This window comes from Zingiber officinale, chromosome 4A, assembly GCF_018446385.1.
Source record: "Zingiber officinale cultivar Zhangliang chromosome 4A, Zo_v1.1, whole genome shotgun sequence".
Classification (NCBI taxonomy): domain Eukaryota; kingdom Viridiplantae; phylum Streptophyta; class Magnoliopsida; order Zingiberales; family Zingiberaceae; genus Zingiber; species Zingiber officinale.
Window position 1 is genome coordinate 89,123,632 of NC_055992.1, and position 13,579 is coordinate 89,137,210.

The window sequence follows — 13,579 nt, forward strand, 5'->3', positions numbered from 1 at the left end:
CAGCCAGATCACACCAGTAGCCGTTGATGCTTCAAATGCACCATGCGCCGTGAATCACAGCAGAAAGGTCATTTGTCGTATTCCTCTTATGGACTTAATTTGAAATTAGGCTTGGAATGATACCTGTGATCCTGCAAACTCAAAAGCTAACAGCACAGAGGGTTATATGAATCAGGCAGATCAAATGCAGTGGAGGAATCGCAGAAACAAATCTGATTGTGTGTGGATCGGTCACGGACCGATCCATGGACCGATCGACATATCTGATCGGTCACACTGTCTGATCGGTCGTGGAGACCGATTAGATGCAGTGATCGGTCTCCACGGCCGATCCCCGCCTTCTTCTCTTCGCAATAATCTCCTGATCGGTCTCCAAGACCGATCAGATTGCACTCAGTGGCTCTACAGACCGATCAGATTACACTCAGTGGGCTACCGAGTGTTTCCTGATCGGTCACCGGACCGATCCATGGAAAGCTTTTGGATCGGTCTGCCGACCGATCCACTGTCTTATGTATCACTGGATCGGTCTGCCAACCGATCCAATGTACCATGGAATGTCCACTTAGGTTCCTCTCTGACCTAATCCGGAGAACAAACTACCGAGCCCTCTCCGACTTCGTCAGGTCCAGAGAACGAGCTACCGAGCCCTCTCTGACCTAGTCCGGAGAACGAGCTACCGAGCCCTCTCTGACTTCGTCAGGTCCAGAGAACGAGCTACCGAGCCCTCTCTGACCTAGTCCGGAGAACGAGCTACCGAGCCCTCTCCGACTTCGCGTGCCAAGTTTCCAACTTGGACTTTTCCCTTCCACATGATCAACCTTGATCAGTAATCAATTCGAGTTCAATTAACATCTGATACAAACTTAAATCAGTGTCAACATCAAAACAACAGCCAAGTCAGACTGTATCAACAGTGGCATGGTTCAACTATTGTCCTTTCTTCTTCCCTTCGGATGGTTGATCGACACCTTTTCCACCGATCGGGTGATGGGGATAGACGATGATATCCCCGCATGAGCGGCCTGCTAGCTGCTAAGTCATAGCAGTTCCGAGTGTTGTGCATCACCAATTGGTGAAAGGAGCAGAACATAGGCCTCCACATCTTACCTTTTGTAGCCTTTGGTCGAGTGGTGGCCTCATGCTGCACGGCATGTGTCCTGGGCTTGTGTGGTGGAGCTCTTCCTGACTGAGGCCCCTTGGGTGGCTGATGACTGCTCGGCTGCCACCGTTTAGACACTCCTGTAGGCTCGGTGGGCATCTCCTTCTTCCTTGCCACTTGGGCTTCTTCCACGTTGATGTATTCATTGGCCTTCTTTTGTAGGTGGCCAAAGTCCCTTAGCGGCCTCTGAATGAGCGACCGAAAGAACTCTCCTTCGGTAAGCCCTTGGGTGATGGTGTTCACCAACACGTCCGAGGAGACTGTCGAGATGTCCATCACTACCTGACTGAAGCATTGAATATAGGCCCTTAATGCCTCTCGGGGCCCCTGCTTCAGTGAGAATAGATTAACACTCATCTTATAGTGGTGGCGACTACTGGCAAAGTGATGCAGGAAAGCCACTCGAAAGACTTTGAAGCTGTGAATCGAGTTGCGCGGCAACCGCTTGAACCAACATTGCGCCAATCCAGATAATGTGATGAGGAAGACTCGGCATTTCACTCCATCTGTGTACTGATAAAGTGTGGCCACATTATCAAACTTGGCCAAGTGGTTGGGTCAGTCGCTCCATTATATTCCCCGATCATTAGTGGAGTGTAATGCTTCGGTAGAGGGTCGTTTAGAATCCCCTCCAAAAAATATTGATTGACCCACTCAAGCGAATCATCCTCTCTAGGTGCCTTCCTTTTCCTTATGTCTTGAGTGGGTGCCTCATCCGAGAAAGATCCCTAGTCTCTGTCCACTCGGGCCCTCTCTTCTACTTGGAATGGGATAGGCGTAGGAGAAGCATCCCCATAAGTGTCGATCGGCCTCTTATTCGATTCCTGAATGGAAAGTTATTCCGCTCAATCCTCTCGCTTAGCCTAGAGACCTGCCACGGAGGCTGCAGGTTCTTGAGCTTGACGTTCAGCCAGTGCCTATTGGCGCTCAGCCAATGCCTGTTGTTGTTGTTGTTCCACTATCTTTATCGCTCGGGCATGTATCAGCGTGTCGAGCTCCTCTTGCATCAGCATCACCGTTGTGAATCGTCCAATGTCTTCCATCTTCTCGTCTGGATGCAAGCTACATTCCCACAGACGGCGCCAAAATGATCCTATCCGGAAGTATGAAGCTGGAAATCCGATGATGTGACGGTTCTGCTGACTAGATAAAGACCTCGCTCCTCTCTGCAAAACAAACTAGACCAGGGAAGGAGTCCCTAGCGTTGGCCTTCCGATGCTCAAGATAGAAACAAAAGAAGAGAAAGTGAAAATAATAGGGACAGAGATGAATCTTATCTTTCTTCATACCTAGCATACTCTTTTATACCTTTCTTACATCTTCCCCTGTTTAATAATATTAATTACCGACAGAAGGCATCTTTGTTTTGACTTCTTCGCATTCAATGATAGATAGAGTGTTCTCTTTTATTTTCTCTTCCCTTTATTAAATATTTTAGTCTTTTCCTCTTTTATTGTTTTATCGGTTTATTATTAATATGTACGATGCCAATGCCACACCCAAGCCAGACGGGTGGTTCGCTCAACCCACTCTCCTACTGATCGGGCTAATCAGACACTGGTTCATCCAGACGGCCGACTGGACAGTGGTCCCTCCGATCGGCCTATGTAGCCTCTTCCGGCTTGGGTCATGCAGGCGAGCCTTGCTTAAGCTCTAGTGTTGACTGCCTTGACTTTGACCTATATTGTGGCAATTGACCCGTGCCAGGTAAGCTCCTCCTTTATCACCACATCATCTTACATTTGATAGAATTGATATTTATTCGTGGCAATAAAATGTTGGCCCAAGGTAAGATTAATGTATGCTATTTTTGGAAAATTTGCGATAGACTTGAAAAAATTATTATATTAATATAATTATTTTCAAGTCTATCTGATAAAAACATAGTATATATTAATAGAACTGAATATTATATATAGAGGGCTGATTGTTTGACTATGAATGATAATCTCAGTTAGTCTCATTAATTATCCTCAGGGTGAACGGTTCGGTTCTACGGAAGTTTCCTACTAGCCACCAGGGTAAATCAGGAAGCGCACGCGGTGGCCATCCCAGAAGCCTGGCATCTTTTGATTACACCCCCATTTAGAGGAAAAATTCTTGCAAATACGCTGCAGCTGGGATTCGAACCGCGAGTGCCTAGGTGACAACTTGGATGTCCTACCATGACACCATGACCCCGGGGACGATTGTTTGACTGTGAAGCTATTACGTGGGGGTGTATACCATCCAGAGATTTAATTATATCAAGAGATTTGATTTTTTCATTGACTTCTTTTAATGATAGATTTTTATTAACTTTTATAAAATCTCACAGAGTTGTAAAAAGAATTTTATAGAGTTTTATAGACTTTTTTGTAAGACTTTTATAGATATTTATAAACTTTTTCATGGAAACTTGTAGATTTATTGGAAAGAAAAAAAACCTAAGGTTCATTATTGCTAATATAATGGACATCACTCTACATTCGATTCACTATTTATCTTTCCATGCATTGACATTTGCTCGTTGTTCTTGAATATCAAATAATTGATCAAAATAATCAACATCATGAACTTGTTCTGGCAAGGATGATGATGTTTTATTATCTGGTTCAACTAGAAATTCATCAGAATGACACTTTTTTAAAGAAAATTATACAATCCAGCACAAACCAAAACAAGATCGACTTGTGTTGTATATGCAAATTAAGGACTTGTTATGAATATTTTAACCCACAATTTAAATATTCCAAATACTCTCTTAATGATGTTTCCCAAGGAGGCATGACAAAGATTGAACAACTCTTTTTTATTTTTGGGATGACGACTTTGGCTAGTGAATTCCTGGAGATGATAACTCACACCTCAAAATAGAGCCAAAAATTGACGCCAATCGGATATCCACCATCCACTAAAAAATATTTACATATCAAACCATGTTTGTGGAATCAAATGACCAATATAAATAACATATGCAATTTTTAAAAATTACAATAAAATAAAATAAAATAAACAAGGAACATATAGAACAATATATATATATATATATATATATATATATATATATATATATATATATATATATATATATATATATATATATATATAGCGCAGAACTTTAAGCCTGTTATTTCTTGATAAAGCATCTGTTAAAACATTTGAATCATGGGCAAATCCTTCACACCCACTGAGCACATATATGAATTCTAAATTAAAGTTACAAGATGCCAAAACATTTTAAGAAATCATTCCATGACAATTATGATAGCTATTAGTATCATGTTCAGACACCATTGCTAGAAAATGACTACCATCAATAGCTCCAATAAAATCCTGTAACAATGAAAAAATAATAACAATAATAATAGTAGTAATAAAAATAATAGAAGAATTTTATTACTTACTTTAGTAAGAAAAAAATCTTGTACTCTCCCGTATTCTCTCAAGCACTACATATCCAAGTTTAACCATCATATCTGTTGCAATGCTATTTAATTCTTTCAACGCCTTGTTGAAGTTTTGGCTAGTATTGTAGTGTGATCGATCAAATTTTTATGAATCAAAGAATATCAAGTATTGTGACTAACGAGTAAAAACATGACAACCATTTCTTCAATACAAATGTATTTTGTATTTTGCAATGGTGTTTTTTCTCTAAGGATGGTGCACAATTTTAAAAATACACCAGGGTGCATTCTATAAATATAATTGTATCCTTTGGAAGTTATTGGTCATCTACTTAAGGGATGATGAACATGTTCACTACGCATATAAGCTATATGCTCAATCAACACACATAGGATCCTATAAAATTTCACCAACAAACACCTAAGTGTTTCGTTTAATTCTTCTTCCAATACTCTTCTTCCCTTTGTTCTTCTACTTCATGCATGTTGATGTTTGACATTTAAATGAATCACCTGATATCAAACAAAAAAACTCTAATAATTTATGAAAAATCTTTCCACTTATAACCAAAATAAGATATAATTGATAATCAACTTGAAATGTGTAAACTTATAAATAATCTGAACCAAGAAATCATTGCTAGTTCAATCACTAAAAAATAATTCACAGTAATATGATAGAATTTTAACATAATAAAAATCATTACTAATCATGTCCTGAAAATTCACTCATTCATTTAATTTATAGTCTATCTATCTTAAACACTCTTCAATGGTCATTTTAAAGAAATCAATCTTATTTGATTGGGTATTAAACAAATCAAGTACTTTGTATCGAGTACGATAATCCAAGTTTGGGATCTCCTTGATATCATCCCAACAGCTTTCACCTGCATTCCCTGTTGATTCTATTTTAGAAGCCACCTTCTCAAGAGTGTGAGAGAGTCTATACATAACATTTGCATCAGTATTATTGAATGTACTTGATTTTCCTTCAAGCTCGGTCCTATCTCATTTTCTAGTAGTTGGAGGAACTTTCAAATTTATGAGTTGAGATGTTAATGGTGGAACAGACTCCTCGAAAAATAAAGGTTCGTATGAAGATTCTTGTATATCACTTTACACAAATTCACCAGTATTGTAATCAAACAGGTAATCATCTAACAAATTAGGACTTCAATTTCCTTCCACCTCTAATGTTCTTGCATCAGTGTCATCTCTTAGTCCCATAGTGTATTTTCCTATAGCAATTTAATTTCCAACTACAATTCTCAGATCTTCATAATCTTTAAAAGTATATGTTCAATAATGTTCATTGATACGGGTTATGATAGGTTGGCCTATCGAATGAAGAAGGAGTCAGGATCGTGAAAGATAAGAGAGGTATATAGCCAATGTGCCTTCACGTGCTCAGTCAGGCAAAGCCCGACCGAGCATAAAGACACTTATCCTTATAGAAGCTTGTAGTATATTACTGCCAAGAGAAGGCCGAGCAAGCACAAATGTGCCTACATGCTTTCGGTCAGGCAAAGCTCAATCGAGCGTAAAAGTACTTAGCCTTATACAGCTTGCAGTATATAACTGACCGAGTGAAAGGTGAGTGAGCACTTATATGCTCACACGCGCTTGGTCAAGCAAAGCCCGACAAAGCGTAAAATCACTTAACCTTATAGAAGCTTGTGGTATATTACTGGTTGAGCGAAGACCGAGCGAGTGTCAATATGCGCTCGGTTGGACAAAGTATAACCGAGTGTAAAAGCATTAAGCCTTATATAGCTTACAGTATATTACCGACCGAGTGAAGATTGAGATAACACCTATATGCTCACACGCGCTTGGTCAGGCAAAGCCCGACCGAGCGTAAAGGTATTAAACCTTATATATAGTTTTTAGCATATTATCAGTCGAATAAAGGCCAAGCGAGCACCTATATGCTTACATGCGCTCAGTCGGCAAAGCCCGACTAAGCATAAAGGCATTAAGTCTTATATATATAGCATATTACCAGCCAAGTGAAGGCCGAGCGAGCACTGATATGCTCACACACACTTGGTCAGGTAAAGCCCGACCGATTGTAAAGGCATTAAGCCTCATACAGTTTATAGTATATTACCAGCCAACTTAGGGTCGAGCAAGGACTTGGCCGGGCAAAGCCCGACTGAGCGTAAAGGGCATTAAGCCTTATATATAGTTTTTAAGCATATTGTCGGCCGAGCGAGCACTGATATGCTCACACGTGCTCGGTCAGGCAAAGCCCGATCGAGCATAAAGGCATTTAGCCTTATAGAAACTCTTTATATATTATCGACCGAGTGAAGGTCGAGCGAGCACCGATATGCTCAGACGTGCTCGATCAGGTGAAGACCGACCAAGTGTAAAGGCATTAAGCCTTATACAGCTAGTAGTATATTAACAGCCAACTGAGGGCCAAGCAAGTACTCAGTCGGACAAAGTCTGATCGAGCATAAAGGCATTAAATATTGTATATAGTTTTTAGTATATGTAAAATACCGGAAAATAGGCGAATATTAATAAGGGAATTTTTCGAAATTTTTGGAAATTTTTCGGGAATTTTTCGGGGCTCATTTGGACGAGTTAACGAGGATAAAAATGGGGCCCGGAAAAGCCTGTTTAGGCTATCATATTTTAATGAGGAAAAGTTTTATTTCATTTTTCCTATTTCCTTTTCTTTTTCTTTTTGTTTTTTTTTCTTTTCCTCCCCGCGTGTCCGAGTTCCTCCCCAACCTCGACGTCGATTTCCCCTCATCCTTCCTCCAAGCCCTAACAGCCCTAACCGACGATCTCTTCCACTTCTTCTTCTTCTCCTCTGCCCGAGCCGGATCTTTCCTCTTCCTCCTTCCTCGCGACACCCATCTCCACTACCAGCACTGCCGACGCACGGAGCACTGCCGCCGGCGACGCACGGAGCACTGCCGCACACCCCAGTGCCCTAGCATCTCCGCCGACGCCACTGACTCCTCTCGGCCGCTTCTTTGTGCCGGCAACCGAACCCCAACGCCGACCCCCTTTCGCCGGCCACCGCGAGCCCTAGCTGGCCATCGGCGCCTGTTGTCCCTTTGCTGTGGAGATCCCCACGCCGCCGTTGCTTGACCTAGCCGACCATCAAGAAGCCTGCTGCCATCGTCGATGAAGCTTCAGCCACCTACTCGAGGTGCTGTTCCACCGCCGATATTTTTGGTCTTTCTGATCAGTTGAGGATCAACAGAAGGTTTTGGGTATAAGATGTAAGGCTTCAATTTGATTCATCTTGCAATCTTGAGATATTGAGCTAGTGTGTGAGCCTAACATGTGTTTGTTTGGGCAGCAACCCTTTGATTTATAGCAGCGACCATCCTATGTTGTGAGCCAACAGAGAAGTCTTCGAATTAGTAAGTTTTGTGTTAAGTTATGTTAGCAAGCAATGTTCATGTAGGTATATATATTGAATTATGTTTTAATTGAATTATATGGTTAGGTGATAGAGTTATATTAGGTGAGATTTGGTCGATTTAAAATCAAATGATGTAATTAGGGTTAATGAAGCTAACCCTAGTTGGTCGAGGTTTATGGATTAGGGTTTTGCCCTAATTTAGAGTTAAAGAATTTATTTAGCTATTTATAGGAATTTAGCTAAAATATCGTATATCTATTGGATACAGGACTTTGACGCGAGACGAGTATCTCGATGTCGGATTTGGACATTCCTATTGGAGGCGGGTACTTTTGACTTATTGTCTTTGATATGCATAGTAATGAAATTAACAAGTTGCATTAATTATGTTCCTCATTTGTTTCGGTTAATCACTGCCCGATTACCTGTTACCTGCTTGATTGATTGTTTGTTTTACATTTCATGTGGTTATGTACCTGATTACACATGCGCATAGGGGTAGTGGTATAACCATGTTTCACCATGTTCAGGACCTAGGTTTGATACCTTATTTGATCAGTGTACTTTGATATGATTTGTTCACTATGGTGCACATCATTATATGTCTATAGATTTGGTTCAGTATATTACCATGCTTAGTGTCATGCACCATTCGCATGATTGCATGCTGTGTGATAGATTACTCCATTATTGTCGAGCACATCGCCAGTTTCATCACTGTTCGGTGCTCCGTTGTTGACGCAGCGTGGTAGCACATCAGTTTGCTCTTCCAGTGCTCCGTTGGTCCGCTCATGGGTAGTGTGACGCAGCATGTAGCACGTTAGGGATCCCTCCCCGTCATCGTGTACCGGGAGATGAGAGCATTGCGCTCCCCCATTTATGATTTAGGGTAGGAGTATGTGTGTACTCCGACAGCATCCCGTCCACTCGGTCACTCATCAGGATTAGTGATGCAGAGTGCACGGTCGTCACAACCCTACCCACTCTGTCCCACTTTTGTTGTGAGTTGGCTGATTAGCGTCAGGGGTGACCATGACATTGGCATCATATGCATGATGCATTTATTGCTTGTGTTTGTGTTTGCTGCATTTATATGCTGCATATTGTTTGGATACTTATGTTTGACATGCATACAGGATTTGCATATCACTCGGACGGTTTGTCCTTATACCCATGTCCTGGTTAGTACAGTATTCTCCTGTTTACTTCAGTTTGTATTCACCTTTATCCTTTATTACATCAAGAGACTGTACGCATGATTAGTGCTAGGTGTTATTTCCTTACTTTGCATATCAGTTGTACCTGCTGAGTGTTGGACTCACCCCGCCTCCATTGTTGTATTTTCAGGTTGAGGCTATCCGGAGCAGTTCCAGTCGCTAGTCCCCATCTGCACGTAGTGCTAGTCCTCTACTGTCTTGAGTTGTTATTTTATCTTAGTTTCTCTATCAGACTTTGTTTTTAGTCTTGTATTGTTTTACTTATGGATATTGTATGGATTCTTATCGTTTGATGGATTTTTGGTATGATTTGGATTTATTCTACTACATGCCTGCCTGGATGGTAGAAGAGGTGAGTTCATCGGATTTGAGCTTTACGAGAGTAGTTGAGTAGGGTTGATTTTGAGTCATGGTATTACTGCTTTGGTTTGCTTATATTTATATAAATTGCGTGGTGATGGTTTATTTACATGTTATTATTCCAGCCGCATGTGGCTGAGGTATATGAGGATGTAGAAAAGTTTCAGATTGTATGTCGTACAGGGGAGATGCTGTCGAAATTTTCTTGGATAGGGACTCCTCCGGGGCGTGACAATTTAGTGGTATCAGAGCTTAAGTTTTACGATTGTTGTTTTCGTATTTTGGATATTTGGGATAACCTGATACCAATTTATATGGTATCAGAGCGCCAAAGTTTGGCGATAATTGTTTGATTTCTGTGTGTTGGATTTTTTCGGATTTATCTGATACCAATTTATTGGTATCAGAGCAGGGTGTGATATCTGCTTTTAGTATTCTGGATATATTGTGCTAGCCCAAGTTTGCGAGTCAAATTGGGTAGTTATTTTTTGTTGCACGGATTTTCCATTACGTATATGTTTTAGACTTTCGTTTCGGATTTTATTATGGATTTCCGATGATTTTCTCGTATAGAATTCCGAGGTCAATTTGGGGACTGGACAGTGACGGAACATCTCTAGACGGCATATAGGTATGATGTTTAATTTTATAGTTTATGACATGTATTAGTATTCTTTATTTAGTACCTGTCTGGTTGTTGTAACATATATTACATGTGATGAGTTAGCCATTGAGCAGGGTTGACCTTAATAGAGATCAAGGGTTATAGTCTCTGGAGATTTTTCATAACATACTATCAGTAGTTTTAGCTTTTGTTACTACTAGTAGAAGATGGAGGCACATACCAGCCTCTGCTATTGTTAGCTGGGTAATGGATGATACCTACATATTCCTGTGGACTTAGCCAGTAGAGTTTTTATACTCATATCTTTTGGATATTAGGGTACCCGATACGATAAAAATTGGTCATTGGGGAGTTATCATGTTTGATCATTGTTGAGAATGGTTGAGATTGAGGGATATTGTGAGATCAGATATTGTGATATGTTGATTTCTAATGATTTATGAGAGTAAATGTTATGTGGTTGTCTGATGATCTATTACTAGATATTTGGTTTTGATGATCTATTATTTGGGTTGTCGTTAATGGTGACATAGTGAGTGTCATGTATGATATTCACAGGTTTGATGAATATAGTTGGTGATCAGGTTATAAATCGGGTGCTAGAGAGTTTACGGTTGAGTGTGCCTATGAGATTTTAATAAATCTGGTTAGTTGTGGTTAGTTAACAGGATGATAAGATTGATATTTGCTTCCTCTGATATTGGACTATGTAGATAAATAATGATTTGATATTTTGAATGATAACTTGTTCTCTGGGGAGTAGAGACTGATTCATCTGATATTATGTGGGCTGATATTCTTGAGGATAAAATGAGAGTGTCTTGATGTTCTTGAATTCTGACTTTATCTTTTGGGTCATACACAATTATACATATGATTATTGTGGGTTTCTAGTAGATTATACCCGAGTGGTTAGGCATACATGTATGATTGTTTATTGGAGGTATTTGTCAATTAAAAACTATGTTGTGGAATGTGCACATATGTTTAAGTGTTTTATTGGATGTATCTTATCGATTTAATCTGAGTTGTGATATGTGCAGATGTGTTCGGTGTAATATTTGAGGTATCTTGTTTATTATTTGATTGTTCTGAGTGTATACTCGTGTCGAGTATGATTTGTTGGAAGTATTACGTTGATTATACTCTTGGCATAGGTGTATATATGTCATGTGAGTGTTGTTGAGGTGTATTGTTGATTATACCTATATTCATATATGCACACGGGTTCGGTATGCATTGTTGGAGGTATCACGATGAATTATACCTATGTTGTGAGTATGTGTGGTGTGTACAAATTGGAGGATTATGTCGATCATATATATGTTGTGTGAGCAAGTGTGCCAGGTGTATTGTTGTAGCAGCATGATGATTCTACTTATGTTGAATGCATGATGTGGAGTGTCTGCATTATGTCATTTGTGGGATTACCCTGTCAACTCATATTCTTATCAGTGGGTGACTCACTACGATGTTGATAGATTTCACGATAAGTTTGATTTGATTGCTGGATTGTTATACCTTTGGCTGCCCATAGTGATATGTGGTTGAGTGATCTCGTGCAGCTTCTAGTTGGATAGTTAGGTGCCTTAGACACTTATGGATCGTTTGTGGTGGAGCGGAGCTCCCACATATTATTGTTGGTTTGTGATAGAGCGTTGCTCTTACATATTTTAGATTGTTGTGATGGAGCGTTGCTCCCACATATGTGGTATTTCTTGTGACGGAGCATTGCTCTCACACTGGTGGATCTATTTTTTTGGTGATTTGTATTGTTGATGATTATATTTCAGACTTATTGTCAGGGATCTTATGGTTAGAAATGTCTGTGATACAGACATTATGTGTCATGATTTTACCATTAGGGTTTGGGAAGTCTTGGATGTTTTCAGAGACTTGATGATTTTGGTATTCCCAGGATGTTTGGATCGGTTTCCATTGTCTTTGTTGACGATGTTGTGATCTATTTCGAATCCACGGTGAGTCACGCACATCATCTTTGCATAGTTCTAGAGATGTTTCGATGGAAATGTCTAGATGTGTAGATCAGTAGTGTGTATTTTGGTTGTCTTCTGTGAGATGTTTGAGACACACGGTCACCAGTAGGAGTATACCGTGGTTCCACAGGAGATCGAGGTTGTTACCGTTGGGAGTAGACGGAGTCTATAGAAGGGGCTTGCAACTTCCTTTGTTTGGCTCGATATTTCCGAAGATACGTTGAGGGTTTCTCACGGATAGCTATGCTACTTACACGCCTGACCAGGAAAGGTGTGAAGTTCACTTGGACTGAGGATTGCATGACCAGCTTCTAGGAGCTTAAGCGGAGACTAGTGTCGGTTCCGATTTTGATTTTTACCTTCTGGAGAGGACGGATATGTCCTCTACACCGACACATCTATTCAGGGTTTGAGCGCTGTTCTGATGCAGCACGATATGGTAGTCTCCTATGCTTCTCGTCGGTTGAAGGAGCATGAGAAGAACTACCCTGTACATGATCTGGAGCAAGTCGCCATTATTTTTTCCATGAAGATTTGGCGACATTATTTATATGGCGTTACATTTGAGATTCTCACTGACCATAAGAGTCTAAAATGTCTATTTACTTAGAAGGAACTTAATCTTCGACAGAGGAGATGAATGGAGTTCTTGAAGGATTATGATTGTACCATTAGCTATCACCCGGGGAGAGCTAATGTGATTGACGATGCGCTTAGCAGGAAGTCTGGAGGGATTTTAGCTTGCCATCGAGTTGTGGTCATAGACTTGATTTAAGGTTCCTCCGATTTGGGCTTTGAGGGTATGCAGTGTTACCATGGTTGCTCACCGTTGATCGACGAGGATACGAGAGCCCTAGGTCACATCAAGATTTGTAGCTTATTTGCAGGATAGCTTCCCGTGTAGCACCGAGTTCACACGAGACGAGGAGGGTATTAAATACTTCCGACATTATGTGTACCTCGGTCTCATCCGGTCTTACACGAGCTACTAGAATCTCATCGCCTCGATTGCGATCCACCCAAAGGGACTCGTATGTATCGAGACTTGAGGCGCTCCTATTGGTGGAACAGTATGAAGAAAGACATCACGGATTTTGTAGCTAGATGTCTTATCTGTCAGTGAAGGTGAGCACGAGACCTGCCGGATTTCTTCAATGGATTCCTATTCCCGAATGGAAGTGGGATCACATTACCATGGACTTTGTGGTGGGATTGCCAAGGGCATGAGGAGGCCATGACGCGATTTGGGTAATTATTGATCGATTAAATCAACAAATCCGACACATTTCTGCGATTTTCCTGGATCGATTGTCGATCTGTATTCCAAGAGATCATCCGACTACATGGTGTTCCGTTGAGTATCATTTCGGATAGAGATCCACGGTTCACGCTCTCCGTCGGGCGAGCAGGCAGGCGCGGCACAGGCTTCACGTCGCTC